Genomic DNA, 19,723 nt, shown 5'->3' with positions numbered 1-19,723 from the left:
AAATGAATATAGATAAAATCTGGGAAAAAAAGTTTTGAGTGAGGAAAGGAGAAGGTCAAGGACAAAGAGTCATGAGAGAGATTTCTATCTAAAGAAGAGTAGAGGAAGAAAAGTCAATAAAGGGGGTCAAGGAAAAATAACCAGAAGGACAATAAATTAGGCAACAGGGGAGTAAAGAAAGAAAAAGGAAGAGAGAGTTTTAAGAAGAAGAGAATAACCAACTAAAGGGACAAATGTTAAAGTGTTGCCACATAATATGAGAGGAAAAATACTACATTGTATTTTCTAAGTAGGAGATCATTGTTGAATTCAGTATGTTTAGTTTAATACATAGCATCAGGATGAGAAGACAGATTGTAATGGGTTGAGGGGACTATTGTTTAGTGAACTTTGGCTGTGAAAGAAAAGACTGAGAGAAGGCTTAGGAGGTTTGCAAAACAGAAAGGGCATTTTACCCTGGAATGTAAGATATGTGACCATGTTTAGAGTTTTAAAGATGGAGGCAAGAGAGGCAAATGTACTATGAAGGTAACTAATCAAGCTTAAGCATTTAGTACTGGAAGGGAGCGTTAACAAAATGTTTTTTTACTCATATGTGTTTGTAAAAGATGCATAAGTAAGATATCGTAATACAATGTTAACACTTTCTACTATGAATCCTCCTGCACACATGCCCACTTCCAATCATGTTCGAGAGCTGAGCATATGTTGGGGATGTGGCTAAAGGAGTAAAGGAGGAGTAGAGCTGGGGATATGTCATTTGACCTGCAATTTGAAAAGATTTGTTTTGGAAAGTCTTGATAAAACAATAGGTCCCTGATTTGGAATACATGAAGTGTATCTTCTTTTGTCACCTTAATTTTTTTTATTAAAAAAATGAGAGAAAATTCAAGTAAACGTCAAGTGGAAGATGAAAAGAAAACAATGAAGATCCATAAACAGAATAGAAATAATTTTGCTATCAAGAAATAACAATAAAGCAAAACAATATAACAAAGTAACAAAAATTCAGATCATAAATAAAAATAGTAACTTATTAATGGGAAGAGAGGAATTTCTATTAGAAGTAATGAACAAACTCTCATATCTGTCCATTGAGCCAATTAATGAGGAGGAGCAAGCTATATGAAATAGATTGAAGTATAATTAAATTTCTTGCTGATTTGGTTGAAAATGCTGACATTAACAAATATAACATAGGACTTTTACCACCACAGTGAGGTATTGTCAGCAAAATGGCTAATGAGCATCATCATTTGAAAGATTATTTAGGATCCCTTATAGAATAAGAAAACTTGAAATGCTCTGAAAGCCTATAGTTCATTTAAAGGAGGTTTCTCAAACTTGATAAAAATCCTAAACTTTAAATAACATTACCAGTATGAGTTGTAAAGCTGAAAAATACATTTTATACCATCCGTAAAAAAAATATTCAGTCACCATGCTAGAGGAAAGACTGAATAGTCATATTGTTACATCTAGAAAAGGATAAAAATTCCTTGTCATATAAAAAGAGGATCAGAATACACAGACAAATTTATAGAAAAAAGTGCTATAATGATGTTTCAAGCAGTGAATTAATAAAAATATTTCTTCCAGATTTTGTGTTTTGAGATGCTTGTCATCTTTTCACAGTTTGTTGTGATTTCCTTCACATTATAAACAAATATTCTTTATAGAATTTTATATTCAAAGTTTTGCATACTCCTTTTTAAACAAGGCCACCAAAACTGTATAAACTTCAGGACCCACAAAACTTTTGTCTACCTCTGGGAGTCGAGGAGAAAACACATGTTGGAGAGTATTGGAGTCAGGGAGAATTACTTGAATGTAATATGTATGGCTACAAAGATTGAGAGGATTAGGTGATAGGAGAGCCAACAGAAGCAACAGACTTTTCTTTAAATTTTGGCGGCTTTTAGCTTCTCAAAAAGAAGTGTCTTTTCTGGGGGTTAGGAAGCGCTGTGGAGAGCGAAGACAAGAAAGACTGTTCAGGGGCAAAGATCTCTTCATACAAATAATAAATCATGAGGATTATGGCCATACTGTTAGCTATTATTAAGTGAACAATTATACATTTTCAATTCTGTATATCCTCGACGGATCCATATCACCGGGTGTGCCAATACACAAAATCTCTAATCCTTAGAGCAAGCTGACAAATTAGCTGATGATATCCCGATTTTGTGGCTCCAGAAACTGAAGATATGAAGATTAGTTGAACTGTCTAAGACCTCACAGGTAGCAAATGGCAAGATTCTGTAGTGCGCATTCTTTTTCTATACCACACTGTCTCCCCAAGTGAGGTTAAGCACATTCTGAGAAATAAATTGAAAATACATGCACCATCAAAGATTACTGTTCAATTCCTGCTACTATATGGTATTGTCTTTATTGCCTTTTCTCCATTTTATTCTTTTATACTTCAAATGAATTTCAGCATGTTTTGTTTTGGCAATTTTATTACCTCTTATATGCCAATTACAATATAAAGCATGCTACTACAATAAGAAGGAAGAACAGAAAGATTAAAGGAAAAATTATTAATTTATATTCCCCCTGTTTACTGATGTTGTGCTAGTTTTGCTGGCAAAGCCATCCGTATCACATAGCATTCCCTTTAAGTGAATCGTTATATTTGATTTTTAATTTTTATTTGAAAATGAACATTCTCCTGGAGTGAGCATCTGATCCTGCCAGTCATTTAGACAGGAAGAAAAGAAGATAGCAAATAATACTGCCATAACTTGAAGAGTCCCTCAAGAGAAAGGATCAACACTTGTACAAAACCTCTTAGACACCTGCAGGAGCACACACTTGGGTTTAGGTGAAGTTGTGGTCCTTCATGTTTTTTATTATTGTAGGCAATAAGTATCACCTTAAATTGTGTTTCCCCCCATCTGATTTTTAAAGTGCTGGATTTTATCAATTTGCTATCTTCGCTGAAGTGTCAGCAAACCAAGAGAGAATACTTGTTTGGGATTTGTGAGGGAACAGCTTAAATCTCTTTGCGGTGAAAGAGCCATTATTGTAGAGGCTGAAATAGTTTGTACTAACCAAAATGTTATGGTAGAAGGTACGGCATACACACATTATCTTTATGGGAAGGCAGTTGCTGTGTTCTAGTTCCTGTAACTTTTTTCAGACTTATTTGTGGGAAAAAAACACGTAATGTGAGATCTATACTCAAGTTTTTGAGTGTACAGTACACTATTGTTAACTATAAGCATAATGTTGTACTGTAGATATCTACAACTTTTTCATCTTCCATGGCTGAAATTTTATAGTCATTGAGTAGCGATTTCCATTTCCCTCTCTACCCAGCCTCTGGCAATGACTACTCTTTCTACATCAATGAATTTGACTACTTTAGATAGCTCATATAAGGGTAACATCATGCAGTATTTGTCCTTGACTGCTTTATTTCACTTAGCATAATGTCCTCAAGATTCGTATTGTAGCATGTAACAGGATTTCCTTCATTTTATGGCTGAATAATATTCCATTGTATGTGAATACCACATTTTCTTTATCCAGTCATCTGTCAATGGACATTTAGATTTTTCCACCTGTTGGCTATTGTGAATTGTACTACAATGACCCTGTGAGTGCAGATGTCTCTTCAAGAACCTGATTTCACTTATTTAGAATGAACACCTAGAAGTAGGATTGCTGGATCATATAACAGTTCTATTTTTAATTTTTTGAGGAACTACCATCCTGTTTCCCATAGAGGCAGTGCCATTTTACATTCACATCAACAGTGCACAAAGGTTCCAATTCCTCCATGTCCTTGCCAACACGTTATCTTTTCTGTTTTTTTTTAAAGTATCCGTCATAACAGGAGTGAGGTGATATCTCTATGGTTTTCCTTTGCATTTCCCTGATGATTAGTGATGTGAGAAATTTTTCACATGCTTGTTGGCTGTTTTGTATGTCTTTGGAGAAATGTCTATTCCAGTCCTTTGCCCATTTTCTAAGCAGATTATTTTTTTGCTATTGAGTTGTAGGAGTTCCTTGCAAAGTGTGGAAATTAATCCCTTTTCAGATATACGGTTTGCAAATATTTTCTCCATCTCATAGGTTGCTTTTTCACTCTGTTGATTTACTTTGGTGTGTGGAATCTTTTTCATTTGATGTAGTTTCACTTGCATTTTTGCTTTTTCCATCTGTGTTTTTGGCGTCATATCCAAGAAATCATTGCCAAGACTAATGTCATAAAGATTTTCCACTATTTTTCTTTGAGGAGTTTTATACGTTCAGGTCTTTTGTGTATGCTTTTATCCCATTTAGAGTTGATTTTTGTGTATGGTGTAAGATAAGAGTCCAATTTCATTCTTTGACCGTGGATATCCAGTTTTCCCAATACGACGTGTCGAAAAGAATATCTTTCCCCATCGTGTATTATTGGCACCCTTGTTGAAAATCAGTTTAACGTATAAACACAGGTTTGTTTTTGGGCTCTGTTATGTTCCATTGGTCTATATGTTTTTATCATACTGTTTTGATTACTGCATCTTTGTAATATGTTTTGAAATCAGGAAGTGTGAGGACTCCAGCTTTGTTCTTTCTCAAGATTGTTCTGGCTATTCAAGGTCCTTTGTGGTTCCATATAAATTTTAGGATTTTCTTTCTATGTCTGTTAAAAATACTATTTGCATTTTTTTTGAGGAAGATTAGCCCTGAGCTAACATCGTGCCCATCTTCCTGTCCTTTCTATGTGGGACACCTACCACAGCATGGCTTGCCGAGCGGTGCCATGTCCGCACTTGGCATCCAAACTGGTGAACCCTGGACTGCTGAAATGGAATGTGCACACTTAACCGCTGCACCACCAGGCCGGCCCCAAAGAGTACTATTGGGATTTTGATAGGGGTTGTAACAATATTAAGTCTTCCAAACCAGGAACATGAGATGTATTTCCATTTTGTATCTTGAATTTCTGTTAGCAAAGTTCTGCAGTTTTCAGTGTACAAGCATTTTACCTCCTTCATTTCTTCCAAGGTATTTTACTCTTTTTGATGTGATTGTAAATAAGATTTTCTTAATTTCTTTTTCAGGTTATTCATTGTTAGTGTATAGAAATGCAATTTTATGTTGATTTTGTATTATACAACTTTATTGAATTAGTTTTAACTTTTTAATGGAATCTTTAGGGTTTTCTACGTATAAGATCATGTCATCTGGAAACAGATAATTTTATTTCTTCCTTTCCAATTTGGATGCCTTTTATTTCTTTTCTTGTCTAATTGCTCTGGCTAGGACTTCCAGTACTATGTTGAATAGAAGTGGTGAGAGAGGGCATCCACTGCCTTGTTCCTTATCTTAGAGGAAAAGCGTTCAGTTTTTCACCATTGAATATGTTACCTATGAGCTTTTCATATATGGCCTTTATTCTGTTGAAGTAATTTTCTTCTCTTCCTAGTTTAAGAGTTTTTATCACAAGTCGGTGTTGAATTTTGTTGAAAGCTTTTTGTGCATTTACTGAGATGATCATGTGATTTTTATCCTTCCTTCTGTATAGTATGTACTCGTTCTAATATTTTCTATTAATTTGATTTTACTAAGAATGAGGAAAGGTAGGTAATATCACTAGTTGACATGTAAGTAGAAGACGTAAGATGTGAAATAGTAAAAAGTGATATAGGGACCAATTTAAAAAGTGGTATACTGGGGCTGGCCCAGTAGCGTAGCAGTTAAGTGCACACATTCTGCTTCGGTGGCCCGGGCTTTACCGGTTTGGGTCCCGGGTACGGACATGGCACCGCTTGGTAAGCCATGCTGTGGTACACGTCCCACATATGAAGTAAAGGAAGAGGGGCATGGATGTTAGCTCAGGGCCAGCCTTCCTCAGCAAAAAGAGGAGGATTGGCAGCAGATGTTAGCTCAGGGCTAATCTTCCTCAAAAAAAAAAAATGATATACTATAGACAAGAATACTTTTGAGCAAACCTGTCTTGATTCAACTGGTTACTCTATTATCATACAAGTCTAGGTTTGGACAAAAACCAAAACTCTACAAATATTATGGGAATAAGATGTTTAATGGGAGATAGAGCTTGTGGTAGATGGTAAAAATTGCCAGACTTTCTTCCACTCCTCTATCTCTGCCCTCATCTGTTAACTCTGGGCTTGGCCATTTGAGCTAATAAATTCAGCCTACATTTTGTTGAAGTGGAGTTTGTTCTTTGTTGTAGTATGTTCCTCCAATTTATTTACATTTGTTTAGGCACCAGGGTATGATTTGAATGTTGAATCTTTGTACTACAGCAAATGTGAATTCTTTAACCAGTTTATTTGTTAGAATAGAGAACTAGCCTTGCCACCAATAGCCCTGTGTTTTGCAGTGGTGTCCATTAGCCCTCCTTGTTCCATGCAACAAAACAAGTGATAATATCAAAGGTAAACTTATTCATAGATGGTTCTGCCAGGCTAGAGATAAATATACTCTAAAGTTAGTTGACCTTAAGCATTGAAGTTTCTTTGATAATACTTTGACATAGTTCTTATTAAAGATTATTTAATAATACTTAAGTAGCAAGAGATTTTTAGGTAGAGCGTTATTTCAGAAGAGCTTTCCAAATGTTCTGAAGAATCATTGTATCTGAAGGCTGTGCAGTAGCTCACACAAGTATATCAGAACCTCTCACTTTTGGACAATATAGATATATTATGTCAATTATTTCCATTAAAATTGGAAAGATTGCTTTGATTCATTAATTTCTACCTTCGTTTAACAGGTACTACTGTGTTTAAGGCATTCTGTTAGGCTCTGTGGTGGATATAAACACCAATAAGACCCAGAAAATTCCTTTAAGAATAGGAAAATGGTTATCTATACAAAAAGTACTCTTATACAGGATAGAAAATATCATATCATTTTCTTGAGAGTAATGAGCGGTCGGAGGAAAATGACAGCTTACCATTGGGGGGATCTTGAATCCTTTCATGGAGAATGCGACATGTGAGCTGGGCCTTAAATATTGGAGAGAATTTATTTTTAAAGCAAGAGAAACAAAACAAGGAATTTCTATGGGGAGAGAAGAGCACGAGGGTTAGGTAGATAAGCCTGGAGTGTACAGTGAATAGTAATTCCATAAAACTATACATAAGTCTCTTGGAAGGAGCTATGGGAGGGTATACTTTAGGTTGAAATCTGAAATTTTAAGGTTTTGTATTGAAATTTAACATGTTATTGTACAGTGAGAGGAGACTGAGCACTGAAATGCTGCCTCTCAACAATAATTTGTTCCTTTGCTGTCAGGAATTTTGTAAAACAGCTGGGTCTCAGTTTAGTGTAAAATGAGGCAGACTGATCTAAAATATCTTTAAATTCCCTTCCGCATCTAAAAGTATGATTGTTACCTTTACTCAGTAAATAACTGGGAACGAATTAAAAATCCAAGAGTAATACAACCAGACCTGTGATTAAGGAAGTGATTTCTAATGGTTTGGAAGAATTTAGGAGTGGGTTGATACAGGATCAGGAATTTGACATAGTAAGAAGAGCAACATTCTGTGTAAAATGCAAGAAGACCAAAGAAGGTTAAAAGAGAGGGATGGATGGATAAAATAGAAAATGCAGGCATAGAAATGAGAGAATACTTCAATTATACTTTAGTATCAAAAATAGGAATCTGATAAATATCTCTTTTTAAAATGCCCATATTCATTTTAAATATTACACTACAATGTCTTGGTATTTATTATTCTTCATGATTTAAACTTTAAAAAAAAACTCTTAATGCTTTCTGTACAAACCATGTTGAAAACAAATTGTTTATTTCCACTAGAAGAGATGGCATATTCATATTATTACTGAGAAGACAGGTGTGGGATATAACTGTGGGTTGCAAATGCTGGGGGACTTTTTGAAAGTCTTTTTTGAATGCCTCGTTGCCATCTCCACAGTGATTGCTATCCACAAGAGTTTGAACAAATAGGCAAAATAGGATAACTTAAGTGGAATGTGCCTTACTAAAAAATGATACAGTAGAAATATCAGCATAAGTGCCTGTAGAATTGCTGGATAGTTTTCAGGAGAGGTCAATGTGTCTTCATGAATACTTCCTATAAATGTGATGTGATAAAAGAATTTAGCAGAAAATAAAATATATGTCTAAATATTTTTTAAGTCATATAATTAGTGTTTGTAATGGATATATAGTGTAAATTCATACCTCATATTTAAAACTTTGGCAACGAATTTTTCAGGAGATATTGATTTTTTTAAAATCTCAAGCGAAAAAGGAATATTCACATGGTGATACTTCATATTGATTCTTACTATTAAGTTAAAAGAGTAGTTCTCAAACCACAGTCATGGAGAAGTCTTGTTGAAACATAGATTTCCTGGTAGCAATCCCAGAGTTTCTGATTCAGCAGATCAGGGGTGTGGCCTAAGAATTTGCATTGCTTGCAAGAGTTTTGTTTACTGACCTTTGCCACTAAAGACATTTAAATGTGGAAAGATCATAAGATGTAATAATTTTGCCTTATTGTAGGATGTACTCATCCCCACCCAGCCCCCTCATTAAGATGTAGAATAGTTTTGAAGTCGTTGTGTATTTTCCAGGCATTAGACATTTTAAAAATCATATATGTAATTTGGAGAACTTTCTAGGCTACCTAAAGACAAAGTTATGTCACTTCTTACATGGATATTTACAATTTTAAATATTCTTCATGGGGCTTCACTGATTCTTTGTAAATATGATAGAGTAAATCTAACCTTCAACGTATACTATTTACTTACACTGAAGATGAGTGTTAGTAGACAAAATTTTAATTCTAAATCCTTAAAACAGGTCTACAGGCCAACATCGTAACACAAGGAGGAGAAAGCTCAGGCAAAATAGGTGACGTGTATTTTCATATATTTGCTCTCATTTTCTCCCACTTGGAAAAGTCATTTGTTTCTTGAAAGATAAAAGATATCTTTCGCATTTTAATGTCTTTATAGCAATGTAGTAATATCATTCATTCTTATTGCTTTACTTTTTGTTGTATGTTGCAGCAGTGATTACCTTACTTTACAAAGGAAACCAATCAACATTCTGATTGACATATTTACTATATTTTATCTCCAGTATTTCAAATGTAGATAGCATCAGTTCCATGGTATATAAAGTTTTGATTTTATTAAAAATGGAAAAAAAATTTAGAGTTATACTACTTCTATGATTTTTATTTTTCAATAAATAATATAGCCACATGATTCAAAATTTGAACGTTACGAATGGGTGGTATGTCCCTCTTCACTTCCCTCAACCAGTCACCTAGTTCCCATCCCCAGGGATAAACAAGGTTACCAGTTTCTTCTCTATCGTTTTACAAATATAGAAGAATTCTGACTATATAATCAAATCTAAATTAATATCTTTCCATATTTAACATGATAGGCTATATGATATACACTCTTCTGTACTTTTTTTTTCACTAAAAAATATATCTTGGAGATCATTCCATAGCAGTGCATAGGAATTCCCTAAAACTTAGGACAGTATCGTATTTCATTGTCTAGATATACCATAATTTATTTAACCAATATCTTATCAGTGGATATTTAGGTCACTTCTGATCTTTTGCTAATACAAACAATGCTAAAATAAATTACCTTTTACTTATGCCGTTTCACATTTGTGCATGTATATCTATATGACGAATTCCTAGAAGTGAATTTGCTAGGTCAGACTGTGTGTGTATGCATTTTTTATACTTTTATATCCCAATCAATATTATATGAGAGTGCCTTTTTCCCCTTATGCTTATAAACATAGCATGTCAGCAAGCTTTCAGATCTTTGCCAATCTGATTGTTGAAAATGCCCTTCAGTAGAATCTCAGTTTTCATTCCTTCCTTTTTGAGAGATTTAGTAACTCTTCATATGCTTAAGATATTTTTATTTTCCTTTCTTGGAACAATTTCCTTTGCTATTTTTTCTCTTGCATAGTTAATCTGATTTTTTTTTTATTGTAGGTCTTTATGTAATGGGAAAATTATCACTTCGTGAAATAGGGTGTTATTAGAGGACAGCTTATATTACTGTATCAAAAATGCCCCAAAATAGAGTGGTTTAAATGAGCTAGAAGTATTTTTTTTCTCTTGTGATTCTACTAGAGACAGAGAGTCCACAGATCAACATGTGGCTCACACTTCTGGGCCCAAGTTGACAGCTATAGTTCTTATTATCTCGAGAGATGAAGAAGAACAGAGAGGTCTGGGGGAGTCTACTCACAATTTTTTTTTTGAGGAAGATTAGCCCTGAGCTAACATCTGCTGCCAACCTTCCTCTTTTTGCTGAGGAAGACTGGCCCTGAGCTAACATCCATGCCCATCTTCCTCTACTTTGTATGTGGGACACCTACCACAGCATGGTGTGCCAAGCAGTGCAATGTCTGCACCCGGGATCTGAACCGGTGAACCCCAGGCCGGCAAAGCGGAACGTGTGCACTTAACCACTGCACCACCGGGCCGGCCCCTAGGCACAATTTTTTTTAAGGGCACTATACTGTGCCTTACTCTTAGTCAAACCCTGTTGGCCAGAACTTTGATTAAGGCCATATTTAGATGCTCAGGAGTCTAGAAAATACAGCTTTTCAGTTGGCAGCCTTGTGAACGGTGAAACTAATGCTATAGAATAAGGGCACACTGGCTTAGGGTGAGACTTATCAATTTGCCTCAAGTGGATCAAAAATATAATTTTTCTGGGGCTGGCCCCGTGGCTGAGTGGTTAAGTTTGCGTACTCCACTTCAGCAGCCAGAGATTCACTGGTTCAGATCCTGGGTGGGGGCCTACACATGGCTCATCAAGCCATGCTGTGGCAGCATCCCACATAGAATAACTAGAATGACATACAACTAAGATATACAACTATGTACTGGGGCTTTGGGGAGGAAAAAATAAAAGCAAAATTGACAACAGATGTTAGCTCAGGGTCACTCTTCCTCACCCAAATATATGTGTGTGTGTGTATATATATATATAATTTTGCCACTTATTCCTTTTGCTTGTTGTACGTGTGCAGGATTGTATCCTGCAAAATGGTAGTTTATTTATATATCTGAATATGTCAATCTTTTTTTATGATTTCTGGATTTGGCATCACCTTTAAAAGCACCTTTCTCATTTTGTGATTATCTGTGAAAATCTCCTATCATTTCTTCTAGTAAATCTTATGGGAGTGTTGGCAGCGGTCCCTGCTGTTTCTGCTTCCTCTTCTCTATCTTGTTCTTCCTCTCTTGACATTTGAAATTTAAAATATTAAATTATTAGTTTCTTTGTCAGTCAAAATGCATGACACCAGAAATAACATTTATATTCTTTATCTTTGGTATTATATATCCACATACATTCTAGTCTTAAATGTTTTCTAAGATGTATTCCATTTGTTTTATCATTTTTCATGGACAAGTTTCAAGATACATTGAACTCCACTGTTTTTACTACATTTGTGTTCTGAATCTATGGCTCTTTGGAAATTAAAAAAGAACTGGTGGAATATAAGAAAGCATATATGATAGCTTAGGGAAAGACACAGGAAAGAGAGCTTGAAATGTTCATTAAATTGTATTAATAATTGAAATAAAAGTAATATACTTTGTAAAAGGTGATTTAATGACTTGGAAAATTTAATTATGGTGATCTGATTAAATTAAAGTGTCACAAAACATTGGTACCATCAGAATTGATTTGTGAGCACCATTGCAATTTTAGATTGATGAAGCTACAACAGGAGATGAAATAATTTTGTCCTCCAGTAAAGAGTCAAAGGACTGAATTTGCAATGCAAAAATATATATCACAATAACTTGACACTGCCTTCCTACTTCTCTTTCACTCTCCCCTCTCTCCCTACCCCACCATCCCTCCCTCCCTTTTCCTCTCTCTCTTTTGCTTTTCCTTGCTTATTTCCATCTCTTCCCCTTTATTCTCTTACATTTTGTGCTGATTCCCTACTTCTCTCATACACTGATTTTTCTTTTTGGAAATTAAGTTCTTTAATATTCTATGTGTGTATCTGAGGAGGAAGATTAGAGTGGCCACCATCACAAATCTCATTACCTTTCAAAAGAACACCTTTGACTCCTTCCTGAAAGATTATGTTTGCTATTTTATGTGTATATATATATATGTGTGTGTGTGTGTGTGTGTGTGTTTGTGTATATATACATTATATTTTGACACAAGTCTAAATGTAGCTTAATTATAACTGACTTTCAATATCAATTGACATGTGCTAATCTTGGCTTTAAAGTCAAACAAAGAATTGTATATTCCAGTGTTTCACTTTGTTATCTATGGGTCAAGTATTTTAAAATATAATTTTTAATACTTAAATGTTAATCTTATGCTTAGATTTTTATTGTGATAAAATATTTACACTTACCATTTTAATCATTTTTAAGTGTACAGTGACATTAAGTACATTCACATTGTTATGCAACCATCATCATCATTCCTCTCCAGAACTTTGTCTTCCCAAACTGAAACTCTGTACCTATTAAGCAATAATTTCCCATTACCTCCTCCCGCTAGAGCCTAGTGACCACCATGATCCTTTCTGTCTCTGTGAATTTGAGTACTCTAGGTACTTCACATAGGTGGAATCATACAGTATTTGCCTTTTTGTGACTGGCTTATTTCCTTAAGCATATCCTTTGAGGTTCATCCATGTTATAACATGTGTCAGAAGTTTCTTCCTTTTAGTGCTGAATAATATTCCATTGTATATATGTACCACAATTTGTTTATCCATTCATCCATCTATGGACATTCAGGTTGCTTCCACCTTTTGGCTGTTGTGAATAGTGCTTCTATGAACAAGAGCATACAAACATCTGTTTAAGTTTTTGCTTTCATTTCTTTTAGATATATACCTAGAAGTGGAATTGCTGAATCATATGCTAATACTATGTTAATTTTGGAGGGAACCACCATACTGTCTTTCATAGTGGCTGTACCATTTCTCATTCCCACCAGCAGTGTACAAGGGTTCCAATTCCTCCACATCTTTTTTAGCATTTGTATTTTCTGGGGTTCTTAAAAATATATAATAGCCTATTAACTGTCATAAAGGGTGTGAAGTGCCCTCTCATTGTGGTTTTGACTTTTACTTGCCTAATAATTAGTGATGTTGAATATCTTTTCATGTGCTTATTGACTATTTGTATATTTTCTTTAGAAAAATGTCTCTTCAAGCACTTTGCATTTTTTAAAATTGTGTCACTGGGTTGTTTGTTTTGTGTCATTTTTGAGTCATTGAAGTTCTTTATTCTGGAAATTAACTCCTTATTCAATATATTTTCTCCCATTATATGGGTTACCTTTTCACTCTGTTGACAGTGTCCTTTGATGCATAAAACTTTAAATTTTTATGCAGTCCAATTTATCTATTTTTTGTTGTTGTTGCTTGTGCTTTTGGTGTCATTTGCAAAAATCATTGCCAAATCCAATGTCATAAAGCTTTTCTACTATGTTTCCTAAGAGTTTTGGAGTTTTAGCTCTTACATGTATGTCTTTGATCCATTTTGAGTTAATTTTTGTACATGGTGTATGGTAATGGTCTAATTTCACTTTTTGCATGTGGATGTCATTTTCCCAACCCGACTTGTTGAAAAGACTCATGCTTATCTTCACATATGTGTCGAAGTTCCATTTTCCATTTTTTAAAGCACTGAAAGGTGAAAAAAATTCATCCCCTCATGCAAGTGATTTCTTTTTCTTTTTACTAGTATTTCAGAAACTTTTAAATCAGCTTTAGAGATCAAGAACTCAGTTGTGTGCTAGTAATTTTAGACATGGAATAAGCCATTCTTGAATGACAAAACCAATTATTGCTACAAATGCTATTCTGAACTCTCAACTCTGTTCACCATTGTTACCTCTAACACTGAAGTATTAACAGAAGAAAGGAGAGAAAGAGATGATATATAGATTGAGAGGTATGCAGGCAGGTAGGTTGAGAATAGGCACTTGTGTTAGATTAGCATTGCCCTCATCCTACGTTAGTGAAGAATCATAAACCACATAGTTCTTTAGCCTACACTGTCTGAAAAATGGACCTGGATAAGTAAAAATAAAATAAAAATGACATTTTATTTTTAAAATGCCTCTTTTTAAACAAAAGGGAGCATTTCTTTGCATTACTTACAGCCTATCACACAGAAGATACTGTAGCTTTGGGGGACATGCATGTCATCAGGGCCTCTTTGCTCTCATACCACCTCTCCTTCCACTAGAAACAAAACATTTGGGGGAATGTAGGGAGGTGAAATAGACAGTGAACCAGAGTCAGCAGGACAGTAAGACCTATGAAGCTCAGAACACCTAGGAAAATGCTACTGAAGTGGCGCACAATCAATATTGGGCCTGAGGCATATGGCAAAGAGGAAAGATGCAGTAGGTAGGTATAAACGGTCCAGTGGATGATGAAGGAGCAGTAGGAGGTGTCTAGCATGGACTTTGTCTTAGCATGGGCTTTGTACACTCTAAACAAACAGTCCTGTAGCAGTCTAAGAGAACAGGAACCATATAAACCTAGGAGCAGTTAGATTTATATTTTGAAATGATAGAAATATACTTATTTAAAATTATCTCCTGATGCCGAAAGAGTCAGTGTGCAAAGTGACAAAAACCTACACTGAAAATTATGGTCAATAAGATAGGGAGTCAAACTCTGGTCACCCTATTCCCTGGCCATTTCACTGTGTATAAATTCATTTTTCTTTACCTACGAAGTGGCAAGAAGCACATTTAGAGTATAAAGGAATAACCCAAGATAATAGATGCAAATCTCACTGTAAAGTACCAGCCCATAGATCAATGATAATTGGCATGCATTGTTGTGATTTCCAGACAAACAAACAAGAGAATTTTGTCAGCATTGTTACAAACAGTGCATTGCATGTGAACTGATCCTTTAAGTACACAGCCACAACCAAGCTTAAAGTGGATAAATCAGTATAATGAAATCCATATTGTGCACCAGTACAGAAACAGGACCACCCTGAACTTCAAACAGAAGATGGAAAATGATTTTAGAAAATAGTTACTAAAAATAGTACCCACTTTCAATATTTTTTAAAGTGCTAGTTCTTAAGCAATAAAACATAAAAATGCCAAAGGATAACTTAAATTGATTGTATAATGCGTGAATTTTGCACTGCCCATCCCTATATGGGCCATTCCTGTCCTGACTTTTAAAGCTAAATTTGAGCATTTCAAATTTTTACCTTTTGGAGTACTTTAGTTTTAGATTTTTTTCCCTCTATTGTTTAGAATCTCTTAAACATGTCGGTATAACAGTTAGCTGTCCTTCATCGGGTATAAGTATTAGGACCCAAGGCTTCCCTTCATAAGGCTTAAATCTGAATAAAGAACGAGGAAACCCCCAGAATCTTAAAAAAAACTTAAATGATAGAGGAGTCAGGGCCAATTTAGAAAAGCACTCTTACTCTTACCTTAGAATTCTACTTTGGTAAATATTAACATTTGACCAGTTAGTCACGCTAACACCACCTTTTCAATCATTACCCTTTTGTGTATAGTAAGTGTTGCAAGATGAGCGTCACATTTGATAAAGCAGACTTCAAAAAACGTTTATTAGAAAGTGTGCCTTCATTTCAATACCAATTTAAACTCAGGAAAAATGAACACAACGTCTTGCAACTGCTGTTGATATACAGTGGTGGAGAATAGTTTCAAAGGCTAAATTTTCTGATTCCCGGCATGACTTCTGTTCCTGGCAATGAGATAAGCAATTAAGACAATGAGGACAATTCCTGAAAGAGCACCACCAATGGCAACAGAACTCAGCATGTTATTTTCATCTGATTGACATTCTTCCACAGATCCAAACTTGTCACTTTCGAACTTGAAAGCCTAGACCCATCCAAACTTTGAATATGTTGACTGAAGACGTATTTGTGACTTGAACGTTTTCCTCAGGATTACGCTTATGAGAATTTCCAGTGGTGGCTTGAAAGGCTCTCAGTGATTCATTAGAAGCTTTAATAGTGGAATCTCTGCTGTCATGTAAAGTTGTATTTAACTGGATTCCCTGTAGGAAAGCAGGCTAGAATTTGCATTCATTTCAAAACTGAAGATAAGAGTGACATTTTCACTGCAGAGTTCTAGTGATACTAAATGAGAATTATAGCTCACTGTCTTATTTGGATTGATATTGAATGCTCTTGTCACAGTCACCTTAGAGCTTTTCTCGTAAGTGGTGATCAGTCATCAGCCCATGCTACAAGCAGACCAGTTGCATTTGTGCCACGCATATTGTGCTTCTAAGCAGATGAACATTTCTGGGGAAGTGGTGGGCTTTGGCCGTGGAGGTGTCGTTGAGAAAGGCTCTTCTTGCTTACACACTATTTCTTCCTTGTTGAAGTTATTTGAAAGATATTCCTGGATAGTTACTTCATGTAGTTTAATAGTTACATTATTCATGTGTATCTGGTTGTCTCTGACACATGTGTATTTTTTATCTATGTGTACTTGATGTCAGGTATGGATTCCATAATCTTGTTTCCTTTTGCCCTTGCATTGAGAGAAATAGTTATGTCTGACAAGTTATAAGCAAAACCTAACAGTTGGATACTGTATGATGCTGTATTTCTTATGAAATTGAGGGTCAACGTATATTTTTCTTCAAAAGCAATCACTGTATTGGCATCAGAAGCATTCTCTTTGCCACCACAGCTACTACTCAGTATTTCTGCATTTGATGGTGGATTCAAGGTCACATTTTTATCACCACTTTTGTATGATAATTGCTCAAGAAGGCAGCTTGAGAAGTTGTCCATTGGGCAAGCTGATCAGTAGCCATTTTTCTCCATAAACACTGCAGATTTACTATGCATCAGTCCTGCAAGCAGAAGCAGGAGCAATTGTTCTCCCCAAACACTCCCCAGGGCTGCCAGGGACACAAGGGGTGGGGCAGGAGGCCCAGGTAGGTTTTACCTGCACCTCCACTATCTGCCTACATTTGGAAGTTAGGGAATAGGCAAAAAGACCAGTACTCCAGGGGTTAGGACTTGTCAGGAAAAGAAGCTTGCCAGCAAAATGGAGACACACCCTGTTACTTGGGCCCCACAGGCCTAGATGGAGACCTGGTGGCACAGATAGCTTTACCTGTCCTGTGACCACCATCACGTGCACTCCCCATTGTGAGGGTTTTGTTACCAATTTTAAGCTTTCAAACTTAGATAAGCCTTCTACTCCAGTGCGGCTGAATTGGTGAGGTTTTTCTTTCTTGCCATAACCTAATATTTAGCAATGCAAGCTGCTAAAGGATTGAAATACTCTATTTTGCCTTTTTAAATAGTCATTGACCAGATGGTTACTTGGCTTATTGTGGTGATCACTTTGCAATGTATACAAATGTTGAACCACCTGAAACTAATACAATATTGTATGTCAACTATACTTCAATTAAAAAATCTTTGCACATAACATAAATAGTCATTGACAATAATGACATTGTTTCTGCAACTGCCTTATTATGCTTCTCCTAATTCTCTTGGTTCTTCCAGAAGCTAACTCTAATTCGGATCTTAATTTGCAGAATAGTTATTAAAGGCTGGCCTGGTGATCAAACCCTGTGTAAGGGAAGAGAAGGAAGCAGGATAAGTCTAGTTGTTGTGATGCTGGGCCTCAGCTATCACCAGGGGAGAGCTCTGGAGAGCCAGGGTCAATGCACATTGAGCCTAAAAGGCCAGTACCTTACGGTCCTGCTTCTATCAGTCATTGGAATTGGGCTGACCTGGTAAGGGTATAACCTTGAAAAATGTGTCTCTTTACAGTAGAGGCATTCCTGAAGTGGATGATAGATGAAAGCTGGGGCCAAATGTCCTTCCTTAAAGAAGGATCTTGGTGGTTCATTGCAGTTATCATATAAGTAATGCTCTGAAAATTTGACACACCAAAATATAGGCTGACTTGAAGTAGGTCTGGTTTGTTTGTTTTCAAAGATAATTTGAAAACTATTATCTTTGATTTTGCAATTAAAAAATAAAGTTTCCCTTAGTTTAGAGGTAGAGCTATGTGTTATTATATAGTACTGCTTTATTTTCTTCTAATATCTTCATTGATTTAATGATATAAACAAATATCGACATCCATGATTTTAAATCTATGCCATATGTGTCCTCCAGGGATGTATAGTCCCATTCTTTTCATTTATGGTAACCTAAAAATAACAGGAGACAAAAGTAACAAGGCTCTCATTTACTTAGAATTAGTGTTCAATTGAAGACTTCATGTTGATTCGCTCTTGAATTATGTTCTGTATTTGCATGGCTTTGTAGAACATGTTTTGGAATATATATTTTCCTTTCTTAAATATGACTATAGCTTTTGTTATTCATTTGATGCTTATTAGCAAATGTTAGGCTAAACTAGGTGCTCTATAGACTTATTTATATAAGACTTATTGCCATGGTAACTAAGTACTTCTCATTTAGAAAATAGACCAAATTAGGGGAGGGGGAGAAAGAGTAGCAGCCCAAGGAATCCTTGACCACATGACCACATTAAGAGCCTATTTGCCTAGGAGTGGAAAGGGAAAAATAGGGAAGTAATTCTCTGGTCTCACAGTAACTCCTAGTAGCTATTCCTGGGTCAAATTATTAAAGAATCAGTCATGTGGCAAAAATGAGCTTGTCTTAGGGTTTTATAATACTTTATGATATACATGGTCTGTTTGCCAAATAAACCGCTCAAAAGAGGACTGAACATAAGAATTGAACAAAAATCATTGTTCTTTGCCACTAAATGCAAATATCAACCCAATGTCATGTAACATTTATGAAAGATATGGTAAAGTCTCTTACCTTTGTTCAATGATATTTTCAATGAAGAGATTTTATTCATTCTTAATTAACTTAAACTTCTAAATTGGTGGCAAGTTATTAATGTAGAAAAAAAGAAATTTCGCTAACCAAATGTTGCATGTTAAAACACATTTTGACATTTGAAATGGAATACTTTAATTTGGTAACGCAGCCGTGAAGGATTTTTGAAGGCCAAGTTAATTATTTGATGTTTTCTCAAGCAGTGAAATCAACTGTGTGGCAAGAAATGGGTTGTTTCCTTCAGTGTACACGATAGGACCATCATAATGTAGTTAATTCTTATGAGGTGGTAGTCGAAGCAAGTCAATGATTCCTTTCTATAGCAAATGATTTTGTGTAGAATGTATTAGGAGAGGTCATAACATCATTAGTGCGAGCAAAATAATCATGAGGAACCCGTTACAGGGTTACCTAGCAGGTACTAGCTTTATTTCTTCATGAATATTTTTCCTTCTCCATATGTGGCTGAGTTAGGACTTAACGCTATTTGCAGTTTGAGTGTTGATCCAAAAAGATTTTTAAAGAGTTTAATGTATTGATAAGTGATCCTTATAAATGAAAGCATCAGTAAATCATTTGCTACCATAGAATGACTTTTAAATGGTTAATATTGTGAGTATTTGGAATGCAAAATGCACTGTGTTTTGCTTTACTGTAGTCTATTTTGATTTACTTTCGGTCAATTAAGGTGATGAAGTTTACACAGAAAACCCTAGTGGTTAACGATTTGTCTTGGCCAAATGTTTGTTTAGTTTCCTTTAGTGTTATTTTTCATTGTAATAAAGTTACTGAGACACTCATTATCAGAGTGTTTTTATTTTATAAATAATTTATGTATATACATACATACATACCACATATACACA

The 19,723-nt window shown here is 35.3% G+C and overlaps 1 protein-coding gene and 1 pseudogene across 7 annotated transcripts in view; one reads left to right on the top strand and one right to left on the bottom strand.

The window, feature by feature from the left end:
• Positions 1–19,723, top strand: part of DMD (dystrophin) — a 2,265,680-nt gene that overhangs the window by 184,653 nt on the left and 2,061,304 nt on the right. The window lies entirely within an intron of this gene.
• LOC106845114 (lysosome-associated membrane glycoprotein 1 pseudogene) lies at positions 15,337–17,170 on the bottom strand (annotated as a pseudogene).

This window comes from Equus asinus, chromosome X (genome assembly GCF_041296235.1).
Source record: "Equus asinus isolate D_3611 breed Donkey chromosome X, EquAss-T2T_v2, whole genome shotgun sequence".
Taxonomy (NCBI): Eukaryota; Metazoa; Chordata; class Mammalia; order Perissodactyla; family Equidae; genus Equus; species Equus asinus.
Note: the sequence above shows the minus strand (reverse complement) of the source record. Positions and strands in the feature narration are given on the sequence as shown.